The sequence below is a fragment of the Scyliorhinus torazame genome, chromosome 2, assembly GCF_047496885.1.
Source record: "Scyliorhinus torazame isolate Kashiwa2021f chromosome 2, sScyTor2.1, whole genome shotgun sequence".
NCBI classification, from domain to species: Eukaryota; Metazoa; Chordata; class Chondrichthyes; order Carcharhiniformes; family Scyliorhinidae; genus Scyliorhinus; species Scyliorhinus torazame.
This window is the reverse complement of record NC_092708.1, coordinates 212,188,774-212,206,091: the sequence shown is the minus strand read 5'-3', so window position 1 is coordinate 212,206,091 and position 17,318 is coordinate 212,188,774. Positions and strand designations below refer to the sequence as shown.

General features: G+C 47.5%; 1 protein-coding gene across 4 annotated transcripts in view; it reads right to left on the bottom strand.

Annotated features, from left to right (window-relative positions):
- Positions 1-17,318, bottom strand: part of LOC140395504 (receptor tyrosine-protein kinase erbB-4-like) — a 1,530,197-nt gene that overhangs the window by 408,027 nt on the left and 1,104,852 nt on the right. The window lies entirely within an intron of this gene.

Genomic DNA, 17,318 nt, shown 5'->3' with positions numbered 1-17,318 from the left:
TAAAAAAAAAATCCAGAAAATGCCAGCTGGTGCATTCTAATTCCATTTATCTATCACAAAAGATGCTTTAATTGTTAAGTTTTGATCAGTTTTCCTTCTCGGCTGAATTATATAATTTCTCACGCACACACATAATAAGTACCAAACTCACACACACATAATAAGTACTAAAGGCAGTGAAACTTTGATTTTCAAGGTTGTGGGTTCGTATCTCTGCACTTGGGAGTGGAGGGAAATGTTGGATTTGAGACAAGACTTATAACGCATTTTTGCAATTATGACCGAACAGGGCTTGCAAAGACAGAGAGAGAGAAAGCAGCACAGCATATTTCTGTCTTGACAAATGAACAGTAATTATAATGAATGCTTCAACTCTTTCTGAAGGGTCTTCCTTCGATCTAAGAAGCCCCTTGAGAAATCTGTGTTAGGTAGATGAAGCAGGGCTGGTGTGAAATAGGGCTGTGAAGGAATGTACCACCTCCAGTCATGCAAATCCCACTCGCTCACAAAATCAAGCTCATCAGATTCTGTTTTTAATTAGAAATATCCATCATTGTAATCCAATTTTATTACCAGGGCAGGCAAAGAAGGAAAGCATCCAAACTCAGACAACAAGAACAACAAGAGCAGCAGGGATCAAAGCACCTACTACAAATGGCGCCTCAACAATTCGCAAAGAGCACTGTAAAAATTGAGATTTGAAATAGAAATCCAATTAATATTTTTCTTTGCAATTCAAACTATACATATTGACAAATTGCAAGCAGTTTTCAGACCAGGCCCCTTCCTTTACAATGCATTCACTTTGGAGGGCAGAAAATGAGAAGCATTTCCAATATCTAATTCTGATGCAGAAATTAGGAAGATGAGATTGCTGTGTTTCCAGTCAAAGCAGAGGGAGAGTAGGCTGTGAGAGATTGAGGGGCGGTGTTAAGATGACAATAAAGAGTTGATGCAGCATCATAGTTATTCCATTTTCAAAATTATTATGCTAACCACCATTAAAACACACTGTTAAATAAGGAATAATCAATTGCATGTCCACATATTCTTCCCTACCTTTGGCTACTTCAAATTATATTAACTCTTTAGTTGTGAACATGCATTTCACCATTTATGCACAGGTACACACAACGTAGATTAGAAGCGTTCGTCCACAGAGAGGGTGATTAATACACTGGCCTGACTGCAGGGTGGATCGCTAATAGACTGGCTTGTAAGTAGGGAGTATCATTAATAGACTAGCCTGTCTGGCAGGGTGATCATTAATAGACTGGCCTGTCTGGAAGGAGGTTCATTAATAGGTTGGTCTGTCTGGACAGAGGATCATTATAGACTGGTCTATCTGGAGAGCGGATCACTCCTAGACTGCATATCCCCTGACATCCAGAGTTCTCTGAACTTGTTAGCCCCACCCTTTACCTTTATGGGAACATGTTGGCCCTGTACTCTCTTTTTTGAATTACTCCCACTGTTCTGATGTGGACTTTCCTACAAGTAGCGGCTCTAAGTCCGGTTTAACCAGATGGTGTCTAATTTCATTAAAATTTGTCTTCCATCAAATCAGAACTTTTAGTTTTGTTCCATCTTTGTCTTTTCCCATAACTACCTTAAATCTTCTCCTGTTATGGTCACTATCACTGAAATACTCCCTCACTCACTCTTCAACCATTTGCCTGGTATCATGCCCTTAAATTAGCTCCAGTACCCAGTCCTCTTTTGTAGGACATTCTACAGGCTGGCTCAAAAAAGCAATTAATTCATCAGTCTGTTTGGACATAAGGGCCGGGATTCTCCAATCCCGCGGCCAAGTTCTGACGCCGGCGTGAAAAGCGGCGCCAACCATTCTGGCATCAATGTCCCCGATATTGAGGAATGATCCTCTTCCTAGGGGGCTAGGTTGGTGCCGGACTGGTCCCCGCAGCTCCAGCTGGCGCGGAGCGGCGAGCGCGAGTTCGTGCATGCGCGGAACGGCCAACGATGATTCCGCATATGTGCGTGGGTTCCCATCTCCACGTCGGCCCCCAGGAAATATGGCAGAGCCCTACAGGGGCCCGGCGTGGAGGAACATAGGCCCCCATGGAACCAGCCCGCCCACCGATCGGTAGGTCCCGATCGCGGGCCAGGCTACCGTGGGGGCCTCCCCGGGGTTGGAGCCCACTGCCTTCCCCTCCAGAATGGCCCCCGCAGATACACCTTCCAGGTCCCGCCGTGTTGGACCATACGTGACCCACGCTGGCGGGACTCGGCCGAACTCGCCAGCTACTCGGCCCATCGGGGCCCGGAGAATCAGCGGGAGGGCCGCTTTCAAGGGCCCCCGACCGACACAGCGGCGTTCCCGCGGGCGCCCGAGAATCGGCGCCGGAGAATAGGTAAGCTGGCAGCGGGGCTCATTTCTTGTCTCCCCTCCCCAGGATTCTCCCACCCGGTGCGGGGTCGGAGCATCCCAGTCAAGATCATTAACAAACTGGCCTGTCTGGTCAGGGGATCATTAATAGACTAGCCTGTCTGGGCATAAGAACATTAATAAACTGGTTTGTTTGGTTAGGGGATCATTAATTGACTAGCCTGTCTGGACACAGCATAATTAATACCTGTCTGGACATAAGATCATTAATAAACTGATCTGTCTGGACAGAGGATCATTAATAGACCAGCCTGTCTAGCAGGGAGATCATTAATAGGGGAGGCAGTGGCGTAGTGGTATTATTGCTGGACGAGTAATCCAGAGACCCAAAGTCATACTCTGAAGACCTGGGTTCAAATCCTGCCATGGCAGATGGTAAAATTTGAATTCAATAAGAATCTGGAATTAAAAGTCTAAAAGGTGACCATAAAACCATTAGAACATAGAACATAGAACAATACAGCGCAGTACAGGCCCTTCGGCCCACGATGTTGCACCGAAACAAAAGCCATCTAACCTACACTATACCATTATCATCCATATGTTTATCCAATAAACTTTTAAATGCCCTCAATGTTGGCGAGTTCACTACTGTAGCAGGTAGGGCATTCCACGGCCTCACTACTCTTTGCGTAAAGAGCCTACCCCTGACCTCTGTCCTATATCTATTACCCCTCAGTTTAAGGCTATGTCCCCTCGTGCTAGCCATTTCCATCCGCGGGAGAAGGCTCTCACTGTCCACCCTATCTTACCCTCTGATCATTTTGTATGCCTCTATTAAGTCTCCTCTTAACCTTCTTCTCTCTAACGAAAACAACCTCAAGTCCATCAGCCTTTCTTCATAAGATTTTCCCTCCATACCAGGCAACATCCTGGTAAATCTCCTCTGCACCCGTTCCAAAGCCTCCACGTCCTTCCTATAATGTGGTGACCAGAACTGTACGCAATACTCCAAACGCGGCCGTACCAGAGTTCTGTACAGCTGCAACATGACCTCCTGACTCCGGAACTCAATCCCTCTACCAATAAAGGCCAACACTCCATAGGCCTTCTTCACCACCCTATCAACCTGGGTGGCAACTTTCAGGGATCTATGTACATGGACACCTAGATCCCTCTGCTCATCCACACTTTCAAGAACTTTTCCATTAGCCAAATATTCCACATTCCTGTTTTTCCTTCCAAAGTGAATCACCTCACACTTCTCTACATTAAACTCCATTTGCCACCTCTCAGCCCAGCACTGCAGCTTATCTATATCCCTCTGTAACCTGCTACATCCTTCCACACTATCGACAACACCACCGACTTTAGTATCGTCTGCAAATTTACTCACCCACCCTTCTGCGCCTTCCTCTAGGTCATTGATAAAAATGACAAACAGCAACGGCCCCAGAACAGATCCTTGTGGTACTCCGCTTGTAACTGAACTCCATTCTGAACATTTCCCATCAACCACCACCCTCTGTCTTCTTTCAGCTAGCCAATTTCTGATCCACATCTCTAAATCACCCTCAATCCCCAGCCTCCGTATTTTCTGCAATAGCCTACCGTGGGGAACCTTATCAAACGCTTTGCTGAAATCCATATACACCACATCAACTGCTCTACCCTCGTCTACCTGTTCAGTCACCTTCTCAAAGAACTCGATAAGGTTTGTGAGGCATGACCTACCCTTCACAAAGCCATGCTGACTATCCCTGATCATATTATTCCTATCTAGATGATTATAAATCTTGTCTCTTATAATCCCCTCCAAGACTTTACCCACTACAGACGTGAGGCTCACCGGTCTATAGTTGCCGGGGTTGTCTCTGCTCCCCTTTTTGAACAAAGGGACCACATTTGCTATCCTCCAGTCCTCTGGCACTATTCCTGTATCCAATGATGACATAAAAATCAAAGCCAATGGTCCAGCAATCTCTTCCCTGGCCTCCCAGAGAATCCTAGGATAAATCCCATCAGGTCCGGGGGACTTATCTATTTTCAGCCTGTCCAGAACTGCCAACACCTCTTCCCTACGTACCTCAATGCCATCTAATCTATTTACCTGGAGCTCAGCATTCTCCTCCACAACATTATCTTTTTCCTGACTGAATACTGACGAAAAATATTCATTTAGTATCTCGCCTATCTCTTCAGACTCTACACACAACTTCCCATCCCTGTCCTTGACTGGTCCTACTCGGTCCCTAGTCATTCGCTTATTCCTGACATACCTATAGAAAGCTTTTGGGTTTTCCTTGATCCTTCCTGCCAAATACTTCTCATGTCCCCTCCTTGCTCGTCTTAGCAATTGTCACAATTGCTAATTGTTGATTGTCACAAAAGCCATCTGGGTCACGAATGTCCTTTCGAGAGGAAATTTGTCATCCTTACCTGGTCTGCCCTAAATGTGACTCCAGATCAACAGTATCATGGTTGACTGTCCAATACCCTCAGGGATGGACAATGAATGCTGGTTTAGTCAGTGACATCCACATCCCATGAATGAATTTAAAACAGTTAAAACAATAACAGACTATCCTGCCTGAAAAGAGGTTCATTAATAAATTGGGCTGTTTGGACAGATGATCATTAATATGATGATCACCGGGAGCACAGTGGTTAGCAGAGTTGCTTCACAGCTCCAGGTCCCAGGTTCGATTCCCGGCTTGGGTCACAGTCTGTGCGGAGTCTGCAAATGTCTGCGTGGGTTTCCTCTGGGTGCTCCGGTTTCCTCCCACAGTTCAAAGATGTGCAGGTTAGGTGGATTGGCCATGCTAAATTGCCCATAGTGTCCAAAGAGGTTAGGTGGGGTTAGGTGGGGTTATTGGATAACGGGGATAGGATGGAGGCTCTTTCCAAGGGCCGGTACAGGCTCGATGAGCCAAATAGTCTCCTTCTGCACTGAAAATTCTATGATTCTATGAATAAACTGGCCTGTCTCAACAGTGGATCATTAATAGATTGGTCTGACTGCATTGTGGATGATTACTTATCAGTCAGTCTAGCACCGGGTGGCATGGTGCAGCTGTCTCATGGCACATGACACTCAGGACCGGAGTTTGATCCCTGCCCCAGGTCACTGTCCATGTGGAGTTTGCACATTCTCCCTGTGTCTGCGTGGGTCTCACCCCCACAACCCAAAAAGATGTGCAGCATGTGGATCGGTCACTCTTTTGAAGTCTACCAAGAAAATAGAAGAAACAGGCCTGTCTGCACAGAGGATCATTAATAGTCTGGCCTGTCTGGAGTGTGGGTCTTTAATAGGCTGGCCTGTCTGGAGTGTGTGTCTTTAATAGTCTGGCCTGTCTGGAGTGTGTGTCTTTAATAGTCTGGCCTGTCTGGAGGGTGGGTCATTAATAGTCTGGCCTGTCTGGAGTGTGGGTCTTTAATAGTCTGGCCTGTCTGGAGTGTGTGTCTTTAATAGTCTGGCCTGTCTGGAGTGTGTGTCTTTAATAGTCTGGCCTGTCTGGAGTGTGTGTCTTTAATAGTCTGGCCTGTCTGGAGTGTGGGTCTTTAATAGTCTGGCCTGTCTGGAGTGTGGGTCTTTAATAGTCTGGCCTGTCTGGAGTGTGTGTCTTTAATAGTCTGGCCTGTCTGGAGGGTGGGTCATTAATAGACTGGCCTGTCTGGAGAGTTGGTCTTTAATAGTCTGGCCTGTCTGGAGTGTGGGTCTTTAATAGTCTGGCCTGTCTGGAGGGTGAGTCATTAATAGTCTGGTCTGTCTGGAGTGTGTGTCTTTAATAGTCTGGCCTGTCTGGAGTGTGGGTCTTTAATAGTCTGGCCTGTCTGGAGTGTGGGTCTTTAATAGTCTGGCCTGTCTGGAGTGTGTGTCTTTAATAGTCTGGCCTGTCTGGAGTGTGTGTCTTTAATAGTCTGGCCTGCCTGGAGGTAGGTCATTAATAGTCTGGTCTGTCTGCACAGAGGATCATTAATAGTCTGGCCTGTCTGGAGGGTGGGTCATTGATAGACTGGCCTGTCTGGAGGGTGGGTCATTAATAGTCTGGCCTGTCTGGAGAGTTGGTCTTTAATAGTCTGGCCTGTCTGGAGTGTGGGTCTTTAATAGTCTGGCCTGTCTGGAGTGTGTGTCTTTAATAGTCTGGCCTGTCTGGAGGGTGGGTCATTAATAGTCTGGCCTGTCTGGAGAGTTGGTCTTTAATAGTCTGGCCTGTCTGGAGTGTGGGTCTTTAATAGTCTGGCCTGTCTGGAGTGTGTGTCTTTAATAGTCTGGCCTGTCTGGAGTGTGTGTCTTTAATAGTCTGGCCTGTCTGGAGGGTGGGTCATTAATAGTCTGGCCTGTCTGGAGAGTTGGTCTTTAATAGTCTGGCCTGTCTGGAGTGTGGGTCTTTAATAGTCTGGCCTGTCTGGAGTGTGTGTCTTTAATAGTCTGGCCTGTCTGGAGTGTGTGTCTTTAATAGTCTGGCCTGTCTGGAGTGTGTGTCTTTAATAGTCTGGCCTGTCTGGAGAGTTGGTCTTTAATAGTCTGGCCTGTCTGGAGTGTGGGTCTTTAATAGTCTGGCCTGTCTGGAGTGTGTGTCTTTAATAGTTTGGCCTGTCTGGAGTGTGTGTCTTTAATAGTCTGGCCTGTCTGGAGTGTGGGTCTTTAATAGGCTGGCCTGTCTGGAGTGTGGGTCTTTAATAGTCTGGCCTGTCTGGAGTGTGGGTCTTTAATAGTTTGGCCTGTCTGGAGTGTGTGTCTTTAATAGTCTGGCCTGTCTGGAGTGTGTGTCTTTAATAGTCTGGCCTGTCTGGAGTGTGTGTCTTTAATAGTCTGGCCTGTCTGGAGTGTGTGTCTTTAATAGTCTGGCCTGTCTGGAGAGTTGGTCTTTAATAGTCTGGCCTGTCTGGAGTGTGGGTCTTTAATAGTCTGGCCTGTCTGGAGTGTGTGTCTTTAATAGTCTGGCCTGTCTGGAGTGTGTGTCTTTAATAGTCTGGCCTGTCTGGAGGGTGGGTCATTAATAGTCTGGCCTGTCTGGAGAGTTGGTCTTTAATAGTCTGGCCTGTCTGGAGTGTGGGTCTTTAATAGTCTGGCCTGTCTGGAGTGTGTGTCTTTAATAGTCTGGCCTGTCTGGAGTGTGTGTCTTTAATAGTCTGGCCTGTCTGGAGTGTGTGTCTTTAATAGTCTGGCCTGTCTGGAGAGTTGGTCTTTAATAGTCTGGCCTGTCTGGAGTGTGGGTCTTTAATAGTTTGGCCTGTCTGGAGTGTGTGTCTTTAATAGTCTGGCCTGTCTGGAGTGTGGGTCTTTAATAGGCTGGCCTGTCTGGAGTGTGGGTCTTTAATAGTCTGGCCTGTCTGGAGTGTGGGTCTTTAATAGTTTGGCCTGTCTGGAGTGTGTGTCTTTAATAGTCTGGCCTGTCTGGAGTGTGTGTCTTTAATAGTCTGGCCTGTCTGGAGTGTGTGTCTTTAATAGTCTGGCCTGTCTGGAGAGTTGGTCTTTAATAGTCTGGCCTGTCTGGAGTGTGGGTCTTTAATAGTCTGGCCTGTCTGGAGGGTGTGTCTTTAATAGTCTGGCCTGTCTGGAGTGTGTGTCTTTAATAGTCTGGCCTGTCTGGAGAGTTGGTCTTTAATAGTCTGGCCTGTCTGGAGTGTGGGTCTTTAATAGTCTGGCCTGTCTGGAGTGTGTGTCTTTAATAGTCTGGCCTGTCTGGAGTGTGTGTCTTTAATAGTCTGGCCTGTCTGGAGGGTGAGTCATTAATAGTCTGGCCTGTCTGGAGTGTGGGTCTTTAATAGTCTGGCCTGTCTGGAGTGTGGGTCTTTAATAGTTTGGCCTGTCTGGAGTGTGGGTCTTTAATAGTCTGGCCTGTCTGGAGTGTGGGTCTTTAATAGTTTGGCCTTTCTGGAGGGTTGGTCTTTAATAGTCTGGCCTGTCTGAAGGTGGGTCACTAATAGTCTGGCCTGCCTGGAGGTAGGTCATTAATAGTCTGGCCTGTCTGCACAGAGGATCATTAATAGTCTGGCCTGCCAGGAGGGTGGGTCATTGATAGACTGGCCTGTCTGGAGGGTGGGTCATTGATAGACTGGCCTGTCTGGAGTGTGGGTCTTTAATAGTCTGGCCTGTCTGGAGTGTGTGTCTTTAATAGTCTGGCCTGTCTGGAGTGTGTGTCTTTAATAGTCTGGCCTGTCTGGAGGGTGGGTCATTGATAGACTGGCCTGTCTGGAGGGTGGGTCATTGATAGACTGGCCTGTCTGGAGGGTGGGTCATTGATAGACCGGCCTGCCAGGAGGGTGGGTCATTAATAGTCTGGCCTGTCTGGAGGGTGGGTCATTAATAGACTGGCCTGTCTGGAGAGTGGGTCATTAATAGTCTGCCCTGTTTGGGGGGTGGGTCTTTAATAGTCTGGCCTGTCTGGACAAAGGGTCATTAATACACTGGCCTGTCTGCACAGGCCATCATTAATAGACACACCTGTCTGGAGGGTGGGTCATTAATTGTCTGGCCTGTCTGGGGGGGGGGGGGGGGGGTCATTAGTAGTCCAGCCTGTCTGAAGGGTGGTTCATTAATGGACAGGCCTGTCTGGAGGGGTGGGCCATTAATAGTCCAGCCTGTCTGCACAGAGGATCATTAATAGTCCGGCCTGTCTGGGGGTGGGTCATTAATAGTCTGCCCTTTCTGGAGGGTGGGTCATTAATAGTCCACCCATTTCTGGGGGGTGGGTCAATAATAGTCTGGCCTGTCAGCACAGTGTATGATTAATAGACAGGCCTGTCTGGAGGGTGGGTCATTAATACGCTGGCCTGTCTGGGGGTGGGGGGGGGGGCATTAATACACTGGCTTGTCTGCACAGAGGATCATGAATAAAGTGGTCTGTCTGGATAGGTAATAATTAATAGACTGGCCTGTCTGGACAGAGCATCATTAATAAAGTGGCCTGTCTAGACAAAGGATCATTAATAGACAGACAGGCCTGTCTGCACAGAGGACCATTAATAGACTGGTCTGTCTGCACAGAGGACTATTAATAGACAGTCCTGTCTACACAGAGGACCATTAATAGACTGGCCTGTCTGGACAGAGGACCAATAATAGACTGGCCTGCCTGCACAGAGTGTAATTAATAGACAGTCCTGTCTACACAGAGGACCAATAATAGACTGGCCTGCCTGCACAGAGTGTAATTAATAGACAGTCCTGTCTACACAGAGGACCATTAATAGACTGGCCTGTCTGGACAGAGGACCAATAATAGACTGGTCTTCCTGCACAGAGTGTAATTAATAGACAGCCCTGTCTGCACGGAGGATCGTTAATCGACTGGCCTGTTTGGCGGATGAGTCATTAGTAGACTGGCCTGTCTGCACCGAGGGCCTTTAGTAGATTGGCCTGTCTGGACAGAGGACCATTAATAGACTGGCCTGTCTGCACAGAGGACCATTAATAGACTGGTCTGTCTGCACAGAGGACTATTAATAGACAGTCCTGTCTACACAGAGGACCATTAATAGACTGGCCTGTCTGGAGGATGAGTCATTAATAAATAGCACTATCTGCATAGAGGATCATTAATACACTGGTCTGTCTGCACAGAGGATCATTAATAGACAGGCCTGTCTGCCTAGAGGATCATTAATAGACAGCCCTGTCTGGACAGAGCACCATTTATCGACAGCTGTTTCTGGACCGGGGAATATTAATAGACTTGCCCATCTGGATAGAGGATCGTTGGTAGACTGGCCCGTCTGCACATAGAATCATTACTAGTCTGGCCTATCTGCAGAGTGGGTCATTAATAAACTGGCCTGTCTCGAAAAATGACCATTAATAGACTGGTTTGCCTGGTCACAGGATCATTAATAGAGTAGCCTGTCTGGATGCAGGATCATTAACAAACAGGCTTGTCTGGACAGAGGATCATTAATAGATTAGCCTGTCTGGACAGAGGATCATTAATAGACAGGTCTTTCTGGACAGAATGTCATAGCAGGCTGCTCTGTCTGGACAGAAGGTCATTAGTAGACTGTCCTGTCTGGATGCAGGATCATTAACATACTGGCCTAAATGGACAGAGGATCATTAATAGCCTGGCCTGTCAACACAAAAGGTCTTTAGTAGACTGGCCTGTCTAGACAGAGGATCATTAATAGTCTGGCCTGTCTGGACAGAGGATCATTAATAGCCGGCCTGTCTGGTCAGAGGATCATTAATAGACCAGCCTGTCTGAACAGAGGACTATTAATAGCCTGACCTATCAACACAGAAGGTCATTAGTAGACTGGCCTGTCTGGACAGAGGATCATTAAGAGACTGGCCTGTCTAGACAGAGGATCATTGATAGAAGGGTTGGCTGGAGGGTGGGTCAATAATAGACAGCCATGTCTGCATAGAGGATCAGTAACTGACTGACCTGTCTGGCAAAAGGATCATTAATAGACTGGCAGAGGCGGCATGTGGCGCAGTGTTTAGCACTGGGACTGCGGCGCTGAGGACCCGGTTCGAATCCTGGCCCTGGGTCACTGTCCATGTGGAGTTTGCACATTCTCCCCTGCCTGCGTGGGTTTCACCCCCACAGCCCAAAGATGTGCTGGTTAAGTGGATTGGCCATGCTAAATTGCCCCTTAATTGGAAAAGAAAAATAATTGGCTACTCTAAATTTATTTTAAAAAATTTATAGACTGGCATGTCTGGACAGAGGATTATTAATCAACGGGCCTGTCAAGACGGTGAATCATTAATGGACTGGTCTGTCTGGAAGGTGGGTCAATATTAGGCACCTTTTTCTGCACAGAGGATGATTAGTGGACTGGCCTGTCTGGACAGAAGGTCATTAGTGGACTGGCCTGTCTGGACAGAAGGTCATTAGTGGACTGGCCTGTCTGGACAGAAGGTCATTAATGGACTGGCCTGTCTGGATGGAGGATCATTAATAGACTTACCCGTCCGGACAAATGACTATTAATAGACTGGCCTAGCTGGACAGAGGATCACTAATAGACTGGCCTGACTGGATGCAAGTTCATTAATAGACTGCTAGTCTAGGCAGAGGATCATTAACAGACTGGCCTGTCTGGACAGAGGATCATTAATAGACTGGCCTGTCTGGATGCAAGTTCATTAATAGACTGCTAGTCTAGGCAGAGGATCATTAGCAGACGGGCCTGTCTGGACAGAGGATCATTAATAGACTGGCCTGTCTGGATAGAAGGTCATTAGTGGCCTGGCCTGTCTGGATGGAGGATCATTAAATACTGGTCTGTCTGGACACAGGATTGTTAATAGACTGGCCAGTCTGGACAGAGGATCATTAGACAGGACTGTCAGGTCAGGGGATCAGAAATAGAGTAGCCTCTCTGAACAAAGGACCATAAATAGTCTGGTCTGCCTGTAGGGTGGATCAATAATAGACAGATCTGACTGCATCGAGGATCATTAATAAACTGGCCTGTCTGGAGGGTGGATCAATAATAGACAGCCCTGTTTACATAGAGGATCATTAATAGCCTGGCCCGTCTGGACATGGGATTATTAATAGCCTGGCCTGTCTGGACATGGGATCATGAATAGTCAGGCCTGTCTGGACAGACGTTTATTAATAGTGACCTGTCTGGGCAGCGGATCATTAATAGACATGCCGACTGGACAAAGCATTATTAATAGATTGGCCTGTCTGGATAGAGGATTATGAATTGACTGGCCTTTCTGAACAGAGGATCATTAATAACCTGGCCTGTCTGGACAAAGGATCATTAATAGACAGGCCTGTATGGTGCAGGATCATTAATAAACTGGCCTGTCTGGACAGAAGGTAATCAGTAGACTAGCCTGTCTGGATGCAGGATCATTAATAGTCTGGTCTGTCTGGACAGAGGATCATAAATAGACTGGACTGTCTGGACAAAGAATCACAGAATCATAAAATTTACAGTGCAGAAGGAGGTCATTCTGCCCATTGAGTCTGCACCGGCGCTTGGAAAGAGTACCCTGCCTAAGCCCACCCCTCCACCCTATCCCCATAACCCAGTAACCCCACCAAACATTTTTTGGACACTAAGGGCTATTTAAAATGGTCATCCACCTAACCTGCACATCTTTGGACTGTGGGAGGAAATCAGAGCACCCGAGGAAACCCACGCAGACGTGGGGAGAACGTGCAGACTCCGCACAGACAGTGACCCAAGCGGGAATCGGACCTGGGACCCTGGCGCTGTGAAGAAACAGTGCTAACCACTGTGCCGCCCAGAATCATTAATAGACAGGTTTGTCTGTTGTGTGGGTCAATAATAGACATTCCGATCTGCATCGAGAATCATTAATAGAATGGCAGTTTCGACAAAGGATCAATCATAGACGGGCCTGTCTGGATGCAGGATCATTCATAGATAGGCCTGTCTGGACAGAGGATTATTAATAGTCGGGCATGTCTGGTCTCAGGATCATTAATAGACAGTCCTGTCTGCAGCGAGCCTCTTTAATAGACTGACCTGTCTGAATGGTGGGCCAATAATAGGTAGCACTGTCTGCACAGAGGATCATTAAGAGACTGGCAGTTTTGACAGAGGATCATTCATACACTGACCTGTCTGGTCACAGGATCATTAATAGACTGGCCTGTTTGGTGACAGGATCATTAATACATTGGTCTGTCTGGATGCAAGACATTAATAGACTGGCCTTTCTGGTCAGAGGATCATTAATAGGCTAGCCTGGGCAGCACGGTGACACAGCGGGTTAGCACTGCTGCCTCACAACGCCGACGTCCCAGGTTCGATCCTGGCTCTGGGTCACTGTCCATGTGCAGTTTGCACATTCTCCCCGTGTTTGCGTTGGTTTCACTCCCACAACCCAAAAATGTGCAGAGTAGGTGGATTGGCCACGCTAAATTGCCCCTTAATTGGGAAAAGATAATTGGGTACTCTAAATTTATTTTTTTAAAATTAATAGACTGCCCTGTACAGATGCCGGATCATTAATGGACTGGCCTATCTGGGTGCAGGATCATTCATAGACTGCCCTGTACAGATGCAGGATCATTCATAGACTGGCCTGTCTAGACAGAGTATCATTAATAGACTGGCCTGTCTAGACAAATGACCATTAATAGACTGGCCTCTCTGGTCACAGGGTTATTAATAGACTGCCATGTCTCAACAGATGATCATTACTTGACTGGTCTGTCTGGATGTAGGATCATTCATAGACAGGCCTGTCTGCATGGAGGGTCATTAGTTGACTGGGCTGTCTGGTCACAGAGTCATTAATGGACTGGCCTGTCTGGACAGATCAGTATCAATAGACTAGCCTGTGGACAGAGGTTCATTAATAGACTGGCCTGTCTGGACAGAGGGTCATTAATAGTCTGCCTTGTCTGTATCATTGTTAGATGGGCCTGTCTGGATGTGGGATAATTTATATACTGGCCTGTCTGGTGCAGGATCATTAATAGACTGGGTTGTCTAGATGCAGGATCATTAATGGACTGGCCTGTCTGGACCGAGGATCATTAATAGACTGGCCTGTCTGTTCACAAGATCATTAATAGACAGGCCTGTCCGGACAGAGGATCATTAATAGACAGACCTGGCTGGATGCAGGATAATTAATAGATGGCCTGCTGCATGTAGGATTATTATTAGACTAGCCTCTCTGGTCACAGGATCGTTAATAGAGAAGCCTGTCTGGACACTGGATCACTAATCGACTGGCCTGTCTGGACAGAGGATTATTAGTGGACTGGCCTGTCCGAATCGAAGATCATTAATATACTGGCCTGAATATGTAGAGGGTCATTAATAGGCTGGCCTGTCTCGACAGTGGATCATTATTTGACAGGTCTGTCTGTAAGCAAGATCATCCATAGACTAGCCTGTCTGGAGAGAGGATCATTAATAATCTGGCCTGTCTGGTTGCAAGATCATTATTAGATTGGTGTGTCTGGACAGAGGATCATTAATAGGCTGCCCTGTCTGGACATAAGTTCATTCCTGTCTCGGTGAAGAATCATTAATAGATTAATAGGGCACCACGATAGCACAGTGGTTAGCACTGTTGCTTCACAGCGCCAGTTGCTTCACACTGTCTGTGTGAGTCTGCACGTTCTCCCCGTGTCTGCGTGAGTTTCCTCCGGGTGCTCCGATTTCCTCCCACAAATCCCAAAAGACGTGCTTGTTAGGTGAATTGGACATTCTGAATTCTCGCTTAGTGTACCCGAACAGGTGCCGGAGTGTGGTGACTAGGGGCTTTTCACAGTAACTTCATTGCAGTGTTAATGTAAGCCTACTTGTGACAACAATAAAGATTATTACTAATAAAAATTATTATTATTAGACTGGCCTGTCTGGACAGACGATCATCAATACACTGGTCTGTCTGTAAAGTGGGTCAATAATAGACAGCCTGTCTGCAGCGAGCATCATTAATAGACTGGCCTGTCTGGATACAGGTTCATTGACAGACTGGTCTGTCCAGATGCAGAATCATTAATGGACTGGATCTGTGGTCACAAGGTCATTAATAGACTGGCATGTCTCGACAGATGACCATTATTTGACTGCTCTGTTTGGATGTAGGATCATTCATAGACAGGCCTGTCTTGACAGAGGATCATTAATAGACTGGGCTGTCTGGTCACAGGATCATTCATAGACAGGCCTGTCTGGACAGAGGATTATTAATAGACTGGACTGTCTGGACAGAAGATCTTTAATAGACTGGCCTGCCTGGACAGAGTGTCGTTAATAGACCGGCATGTCTGGACAGAGAATCATTATTCGATTTGTCTGGACAGAGAATCAATATTTGATAGGTCTTCTGAGTGCAGGATCATGAAAAAACTGGCCTGTCTGGACAGAGGATCATCAATTGACCAGCATGTCTGGAGAGAAGATCATTAATAGACTGGCCTGTCTGGATAGAGGATCATTAATAGACTGGCCTGTCTGGACAGAGGATCATTAATAGACCGGCCTGTCAGGACAGAAGATCATTAATAGACTGGCCTGTCTGGATAGAGGATCATTAATAGACTGGCCTGTCTGGATAGAGGATCATTAATAGACTGGCCTGTCTGGACAGAGGATCATTAATAGACTGGCCTGTCTGGGCAGAGGATCATTAATAGACCGGCCTGTCAGGACAGAAGATCATTAATCGATTGGCCTGTCCGGACAGAGAATTATTATTTGAATCAGAGAATTTACAGAACCGAAGGAAGCCATTTGGCATATTGAGTCTGCACCGGCCCTTGGAAAGAGCACCCTACTTAAGCCCACTCCTCCACCCTATCCCCGTAACCCAGTAACCCCACCTTAATCTGTCTGGATAGAGGATTATTAATGGACTAGATGCCTGGACATAGTGTAATGAATAGACTGGCCTGACTGGACAGAGGATCATTAATGGCCTGGCCTGTCTGGATGCAAGATCATTAATAGACGTGCCTGTCTGGACATGGATTATTAATACACTGGCCTATCTGGACAGAGGATTATTAAACGACTGGCATGTCTGGACAGAAGATCATTAATATATTGGCCTGTCTGGATAGAGGATTATAAATAGACTGGCCTATCTGGACACAGCGTGCTGGATTCTCCACAGGCCCGCGCCAAAATCGCGTTTGGCGCGGGGGCGGAGAATCCAATTTCATGCCGAAATCGGGTCCGACGTCGATCCGTCACTTCTCTGGGACCCAAGAATCGGCATGTTCGCGGAGTACTCCGCGCGGCTGGGGGACCATTGCCAGAGGCCCGCCCAGTGTTCCCCCGCTGCCGACAAGCCGAGTTCCAGACGGCATGGTTCTAACCACCTATCGCCGTCCGGGAAGTTCGCGTGGTGGCTGCTGACTCAGTCCGCGGCTGCCCTGATGGGGGCGGGGGAATCGGACACTGGGGCGGGGGGGGGGGCTTATGGGCGGCTGGGGGACAGATCAGGGCGGTCGGATCTTCGAGCGCGGCCAATCGGGGGGGCTTACATTTTTCAGCTGCCTCCGTGGTCCGAGTCCGCCATGGAGCTCGACGCGGCCACTGGAGACTCCCGCCGTGCACATGCGCAGACTGAAAACCGGACGTGCGGGGGCCCGTATCCACAGCTAAAGCTGCATGAATCATCTGGGTCCCTGCTAGCCCCCTGCAGGTGAAACACCAGTGTTTTTACGCCAGCGTGGGGACATAGTCCCATTTTGGGAGAATCCAGCAATCTGTGGGGTGGGTCAATAATAGAGTTCCCTGTCTGCATCGAGGTTCAGTAATAAACTAGCCTGTCTGGCAGGGAGATCATTAGGAAACTGGCCTGTCTGGACAGATTTTTATTAATAGACTGGCCTGTGTGGAGGGTGGGTCAATAATAAACAGCTCTGATTGCACAGAGGATCATTAATAGACTCGTCTGTCTGGACAGAGGATCATTAATAGACTCGTCTGTCTGGACAGAGGATCATTAATAGACTCGTCTGTCTGGACAGAGGATCATTAATAGACTCGTCTGTCTGGACAGAGGATCATTAATAGACTCGTCTGTCTGGGCAGAGGATCATTAATAGCTCGTCTGCCTGGACAGAGGATCATTACTAGACAAGCCTGTCTGGACAGAGGTAAATTAATAGACCGACTTGTCTGGACTGAGCATTATTAATCGACTAGTTTGTACAGAGGTAAATTAATGGACTGGCCAAACTGGACAGAACATCATTAATCGACTGGCCTGTCTGGATAGAGGATACTTAATAAATTGGCGCGTCTGGACAGAGGATCATAACGAGACTGGCCTGTCTCGACACAATGGGCTGGATTCTCCGTTCGGTGAAACCGAAATCGCGAAACGCGATCGGCCGGAGAATCGGTTCCGACGCCGAAATCGAGCCTGACTCTGGTTTCATCCCAAAATCGGCATTCTCCGGCCCCCCCAAAACGACCAAATAGCGTTGACGCAATGCGGCCCGGAAGTTCAGTATTCATCTCGATATCGGTCAGGACGACCGATTCTCCGGGGCCTCAG